A 7,247-nucleotide genomic window follows, 5' to 3' on the forward strand; every position below is an offset into this window, starting at 1 on the left:
TATTGGGTGAAGTTTGGTTGACTTCTGCGCAGCGGTTTGGGAGTTAACATCAAAATTACATTTCTCGGCCATATCGCATAGATCTCACTGTGAAAAGGCTTAAATGGCTTTTTTGACCTAAGTTTGAGGATTGCGCTCAAATCAAATGTCCTATAACCAAATTTCCACATGTAACTACTAGATTGTGATACAATACACTAATGGGTGAAGTTTGGTTGACTTCTGCGCAGCGGTTTGGGAGTGAACATCAAAATTACATTTCTCGGCCATATCGCATAGATCTCACTGTGAAAAGGCTTAAATGGCTTTTTTGACCTAAGTTTGAGGATTGCGCTCAAATCAAATGTCCTAGAACCAAATTTCCACATGTAACTACTAGATTGTGATAAAATACACTAATGGGTGAAGTTTGGTTGACTTCTGCGCAGCGGTTTGGGAGTTAACATCAAAATTACATTTCTCGGCCATATCGCATAGATCTCACTGTGAAAAGGCTTAAATGACTTTTTTAATTAAGTTTGATGATTGCGCTCAAACAAAATTTCCTAGAACAAAATTTTCAAATGTAACTACTAGATTGTGATACAATACACTATTGGGTGAAGTTTGGTTGACTTCTGCGCAGCGGTTTGGGAGTTAACATCAAAATTACATTTCTCGGCCATATCGCATAGATCTCACTGTGAAAAGGCTTAAATGGCTTTTTTGACCTAAGTTTGAGGATTGCGCTCAAATCAAATGTCCTATAACCAAATTTCCACATGTAACTACTAGATTGTGATACAATACACTAATGGGTGAAGTTTGGTTTACTTCTGCGCAGCGGTTTGGGAGTTAACATCAAAATTACATTTCTCGGCCATATCGCATAGATCTCACTGTGAAAAGGCTTAAATGACTTTTTTAATTAAGTTTGATGATTGCGTTCAAACAAAATGTCCTAGAACAAAATTTTCAAATGTAACTACTAGATTGTGATACAATACACTATTGGGTGAAGTTTGGTTGACTTCTGCGCAGCGGTTTGGGAGTTAACATCAAAATTACATTTCTCGGCCATATCGCATAGATCTCACTGTGAAAAGGCTTAAATGGCTTTTTTGACCTAAGTTTGAGGATTGCGCTCAAATCAAATGTCCTAGAACCAAATTTCCACATGTAACTACTAGATTGTGATAAAATACACTAATGGGTGAAGTTTGGTTGACTTCTGCGCAGCGGTTTGGGAGTTAACATCAAAATTACATTTCTCGGCCATATCGCATAGATCTCACTGTGAAAAGGCTTAAATGACTTTTTTAATTAAGTTTGATGATTGCGCTCAAACAAAATTTCCTAGAACAAAATTTTCAAATGTAACTACTAGATTGTGATACAATACACGATTGGGTGAAGTTTGGTTGACTTCTGCGCAGCGGTTTGGGAGTTAACATCAAAATTACATTTCTCGGCCATATCGCATAGATCTCACTGTGAAAAGGCTTAAATGACTTTTTTAATTAAGTTTGATGATTGCGTTCAAACAAAATGTCCTAGAACAAAATTTTCAAATGTAACTACTAGATTGTGATACAATACACTATTGGGTGAAGTTTGGTTGACTTCTGCGCAGCGGTTTGGGAGTTAACATCAAAATTACATTTCTCGGCCATATCGCATAGATCTCACTGTGAAAAGGCTTAAATGGCTTTTTTGACCTAAGTTTGAGGATTGCGCTCAAATCAAATGTCCTATAACCAAATTTCCACATGTAACTACTAGATTGTGATACAATACACTAATGGGTGAAGTTTGGTTGTCTTCTGCGCAGCGGTTTGGGAGTGAACATCAAAATTACATTTCTCGGCCATATCGCATAGATCTCACTGTGAAAAGGCTTAAATGGCTTTTTTGACCTAAGTTTAATAATTGCGCTCAAACCAAATGTCCTAGAACGAAATTTTCAAATGTAACTACTAGAATGTGATACAATACACTATTGGGTGAAGTTTGGTTGACTTCTGCGCAGCGGTTTGGGAGTTAAGATAAAAATTACATTTCTCGGCCATATCGCATAGATCTCACTGTGAAAAGGCTTAAATGGCTTTTTTGACCTAAGTTTGAGGATTGCGCTCAAATCAAATGTCCTAGAACCAAATTTCCACATGTAACTACTAGATTGTGATACAATACACTAATGGGTGAAGTTTGGTTTACTTCTGCGCAGCGGTTTGGGAGTTAACATCAAAATTACATTTCTCGGCCATATCGCATAGATCTCACTGTGAAAAGGCTTAAATGGCTTTTTTGACCTAAGTTTGAGGATTGCGCTCAAATCAAATGTCCTAGAACCAAATTTCCACATGTAACTACTAGATTGTGATACAATACACTAATGGGTGAAGTTTGGTTGACTTCTGCGCAGCGGTTTGGGAGTTAACATCAAAATTACATTTCTCGGCCATATCGCATAGATCTCACTGTGAAAAGGCTTAAATGGCTTTTTTGACCTAAGTTTGAGGATTGCGCTCAAACCAAATGTCCTAGAACGAAATTTTCAAATGTAACTACTAGAATGTGATACAATACACTATTGGGTAAAGTTTGGTTGTCTTCTGCGCAGCGGTTTGGGAGTTAACATCAAAATTACATTTCTCGGCCATATCGCATAGATCTCACTGTGAAAAGGCTTAAATGGCTTTTTTGACCTAAGTTTGAGGATTGCGCTCAAATCAAATGTCCTATAACCAAATTTCCACATCTAACTACTAGATTGTGATACAATACACTAATGGGTGAAGTTTGGTTGACTTCTGCGCAGCGGTTTGGGAGTTAACATCAAAATTACATTTCTCGGCCATATCGCATAGATCTCACTGTGAAAAGGCTTAAATGACTTTTTTAATTAAGTTTGATGATTGCGTTCAAACAAAATGTCCTAGAACAAAATTTTCAAATGTAACTACTAGATTGTGATACAATACACTATTGGGTGAAGTTTGGTTGACTTCTGCGCAGCGGTTTGGGAGTTAACATCAAAATTACATTTCTCGGCCATATCGCATAGATCTCACTGTGAAAAGGCTTAAATGGCTTTTTTGACCTAAGTTTGAGGATTGCGCTCAAATCAAATGTCCAATAACCAAATTTCCACATGTAACTACTAGATTGTGATACAATACACTAATGGGTGAAGTTTGGTTGACTTCTGCGCAGCGGTTTGGGAGTTAACATCAAAATTACATTTCTCGGCCATATCGCATAGATCTCACTGTGAAAAGGCTTAAATGACTTTTTTAATTAAGTTTGATGATTGCGTTCAAACAAAATGTCCTAGAACAAAATTTTCAAATGTAACTACTAGATTGTGATACAATACACTATTGGGTGAAGTTTGGTTGACTTCTGCGCAGCGGTTTGGGAGTTAACATCAAAATTACATTTCTCGGCCATATCGCATAGATCTCACTGTGAAAAGGCTTAAATGGCTTTTTTGACCTAAGTTTGAGGATTGCGCTCAAACAAAATGTCCTAGAACAAAATTTTCAAATATAACTACTAGATTGTGATACAATACACTATTGGGTGAAGTTTGGTTGACTTCTGCGCAGCGGTTTGGGAGTTAACATCAAAATTACATTTCTCGGCCATATCGCATAGATCTCACTGTGAAAAGGCTTAAATGGCTTTTTTGACCTAAGTTTGAGGATTGCGCTCAAATCAAATGTCCTAGAACCAAATTTTCACATGTAACTACTAGATTGTGATACAATACACTAATGGGTGAAGTTTGGTTGACTTCTGCGCAGCGGTTTGGGAGTGAACATCAAAATTACATTTCTCGGCCATATCGCATAGATCTCACTGTGAAAAGGCTTAAATGGCTTTTTTGACCTAAGTTTGAGGATTGCGCTCAAATCAAATGTCCTAGAACCAAATTTCCACATGTAACTACTAGATTGTGATAAAATACACTAATGGGTGAAGTTTGGTTGACTTCTGCGCAGCGGTTTGGGAGTTAACATCAAAATTACATTTCTCGGCCATATCGCATAGATCTCACTGTGAAAAGGCTTAAATGACTTTTTTAATTAAGTTTGATGATTGCGTTCAAACAAAATGTCCTAGAACAAAATTTTCAAATGTAACTACTAGATTGTGATACAATACACTATTGGGTGAAGTTTGGTTGACTTCTGCGCAGCGGTTTGGGAGTTAACATCAAAATTACATTTCTCGGCCATATCGCATAGATCTCACTGTGAAAAGGCTTAAATGGCTTTTTTGACCTAAGTTTGAGGATTGCGCTCAAATCAAATGTCCTAGAACCAAATTTCCACATGTAACTACTAGATTGTGATACAATACACTAATGGGTGAAGTTTGGTTGACTTCTGCGCAGCGGTTTGGGAGTTAACATCAAAATTACATTTCTCGGCCATATCGCATAGATCTCACTGTGAAAAGGCTTAAATGGCTTTTTTGACCTAAGTTTGAGGATTGCGCTCAAACCAAATGTCCTAGAACGAAATTTTCAAATGTAACTACTAGAATGTGATACAATACACTATTGGGTGAAGTTTGGTTGACTTCTGCGCAGCGGTTTGGGAGTTAACATCAAAATTACATTTCTCGGCCATATCGCATAGATCTCACTGTGAAAAGGCTTAAATGGCTTTTTTGACCTAAGTTTGAGGATTGCGCTCAAATCAAATGTCCTAGAACCAAATTTCCACATGTAACTACTAGATTGTGATAAAATACACTAATGGGTGAAGTTTGGTTGACTTCTGCGCAGCGGTTTGGGAGTTAACATCAAAATTACATTTCTCGGCCATATCGCATAGATCTCACTGTGAAAAGGCTTAAATGACTTTTTTAATTAAGTTTGATGATTGCGCTCAAACAAAATTTCCTAGAACAAAATTTTCAAATGTAACTACTAGATTGTGATACAATACACTATTGGGTGAAGTTTGGTTGACTTCTGCGCAGCGGTTTGGGAGTTAACATCAAAATTACATTTCTCGGCCATATCGCATAGATCTCACTGTGAAAAGGCTTAAATGACTTTTTTAATTAAGTTTGATGATTGCGTTCAAACAAAATGTCCTAGAACAAAATTTTCAAATGTAACTACTAGATTGTGATACAATACACTATTGGGTGAAGTTTGGTTGACTTCTGCGCAGCGGTTTGGGAGTTAACATCAAAATTACATTTCTCGGCCATATCGCATAGATCTCACTGTGAAAAGGCTTAAATGGCTTTTTTGACCTAAGTTTGAGGATTGCGCTCAAATCAAATGTCCTATAACCAAATTTCCACATGTAACTACTAGATTGTGATACAATACACTAATGGGTGAAGTTTGGTTGACTTCTGCGCAGCGGTTTGGGAGTGAACATCAAAATTACATTTCTCGGCCATATCGCATAGATCTCACTGTGAAAAGGCTTAAATGGCTTTTTTGACCTAAGTTTGAGGATTGCGCTCAAATCAAATGTCCTAGAACCAAATTTCCACATGTAACTACTAGATTGTGATAAAATACACTAATGGGTGAAGTTTGGTTGACTTCTGCGCAGCGGTTTGGGAGTTAACATCAAAATTACATTTCTCGGCCATATCGCATAGATCTCACTGTGAAAAGAATTAAATGACTTTTTTAATTAAGTTTGATGATTGCGCTCAAACAAAATTTCCTAGAACAAAATTTTCAAATGTAACTACTAGATTGTGATACAATACACTATTGGGTGAAGTTTGGTTGACTTCTGCGCAGCGGTTTGGGAGTTAACATCAAAATTACATTTCTCGGCCATATCGCATAGATCTCACTGTGAAAAGGCTTAAATGGCTTTTTTGACCTAAGTTTGAGGATTGCGCTAAAATCAAATGTCCTAGAACCAAATTTCCACATGTAACTACTAGATTGTGATACAATACACTAATGGGTGAAGTTTGGTTTACTTCTGCGCAGCGGTTTGGGAGTTAACATCAAAATTACATTTCTCGGCCATATCGCATAGATCTCACTGTGAAAAGGCTTAAATGGCTTTTTTGACCTAAGTTTAATAATTGCGCTCAAACCAAATGTCCTAGAACAAAATTTTCAAATGTAACTACTAGAATGTGATACAATACACTATTGGGTGAAGTTTGGTTGACTTCTGCGCAGCGGTTTGGGAGTTAAGATCAAAATTACATTTCTCGGCCATATCGCATAGATCTCACTGTGAAAAGGCTTAAATGGCTTTTTTGACCTAAGTTTGAGGATTGCGCTCAAATCAAATGTCCTAGAACCAAATTTCCACATGTAACTACTAGATTGTGATACAATACACTAATGGGTGAAGTTTGGTTTACTTCTGCGCAGCGGTTTGGGAGTTAACATCAAAATTACATTTCTCGGCCATATCGCATATATCTCACTGTGAAAAGGCTTAAATGGCTTTTTTGACCTAAGTTTAATAATTGCGCTCAAACCAAATGTCCTTGAACGAAATTTTAAAATGTAACTACTAGAATGTGATACAATACACTATTGGGTGAAGTTTGGTTGACTTCTGCGCAGCGGTTTGGGAGTTAACATCAAAATTACATTTCTCGGCCATATCGCATAGATCTCACTGTGAAAAGGCTTAAATGGCTTTTTTGACCTAAGTTTGAGGATTGCGCTCAAATCAAATGTCCTATAACCAAATTTCCACATGTAACTACTAGATTGTGATACAATACACTAATGGGTGAAGTTTGGTTGACTTCTGCGCAGCGGTTTGGGAGTTAACATCAAAATTACATTTCTCGGCCATATCGCATAGATCTCACTGTGAAAAGGCTTAAATGGCTTTTTTGACCTAAGTTTGAGGATTGCGCTCAAACAAAATGTTCTAGAACAAAATTTTCAAATGTAACTACTAGATTGTGATACAATACACAATTGGGTGAAGTTTGGTTGACTTCTGCGCAGCGGTTTGGGAGTTAACATCAAAATTACATTTCTCGGCCATATCGCATAGATCTCACTGTGAAAAGGCTTAAATGACTTTTTTAATTAGGTTTGATGATTGCGTTCAAACAAAATGTCCTAGAACAAAATTTTCAAATGTAACTACTAGATTGTGATACAATACACTATTGGGTGAAGTTTGGTTGACTTCTGCGCAGCGGTTTGGGAGTTAACATCAAAATTACATTTCTCGGCCATATCGCATAGATCTCACTGTGAAAAGGCTTAAATGGCTTTTTTGACCTAAGTTTGAGGA

The sequence above is a fragment of the Corythoichthys intestinalis genome, unplaced genomic scaffold (genome assembly GCF_030265065.1).
Source record: "Corythoichthys intestinalis isolate RoL2023-P3 unplaced genomic scaffold, ASM3026506v1 HiC_scaffold_30, whole genome shotgun sequence".
Classification (NCBI taxonomy): domain Eukaryota; kingdom Metazoa; phylum Chordata; class Actinopteri; order Syngnathiformes; family Syngnathidae; genus Corythoichthys; species Corythoichthys intestinalis.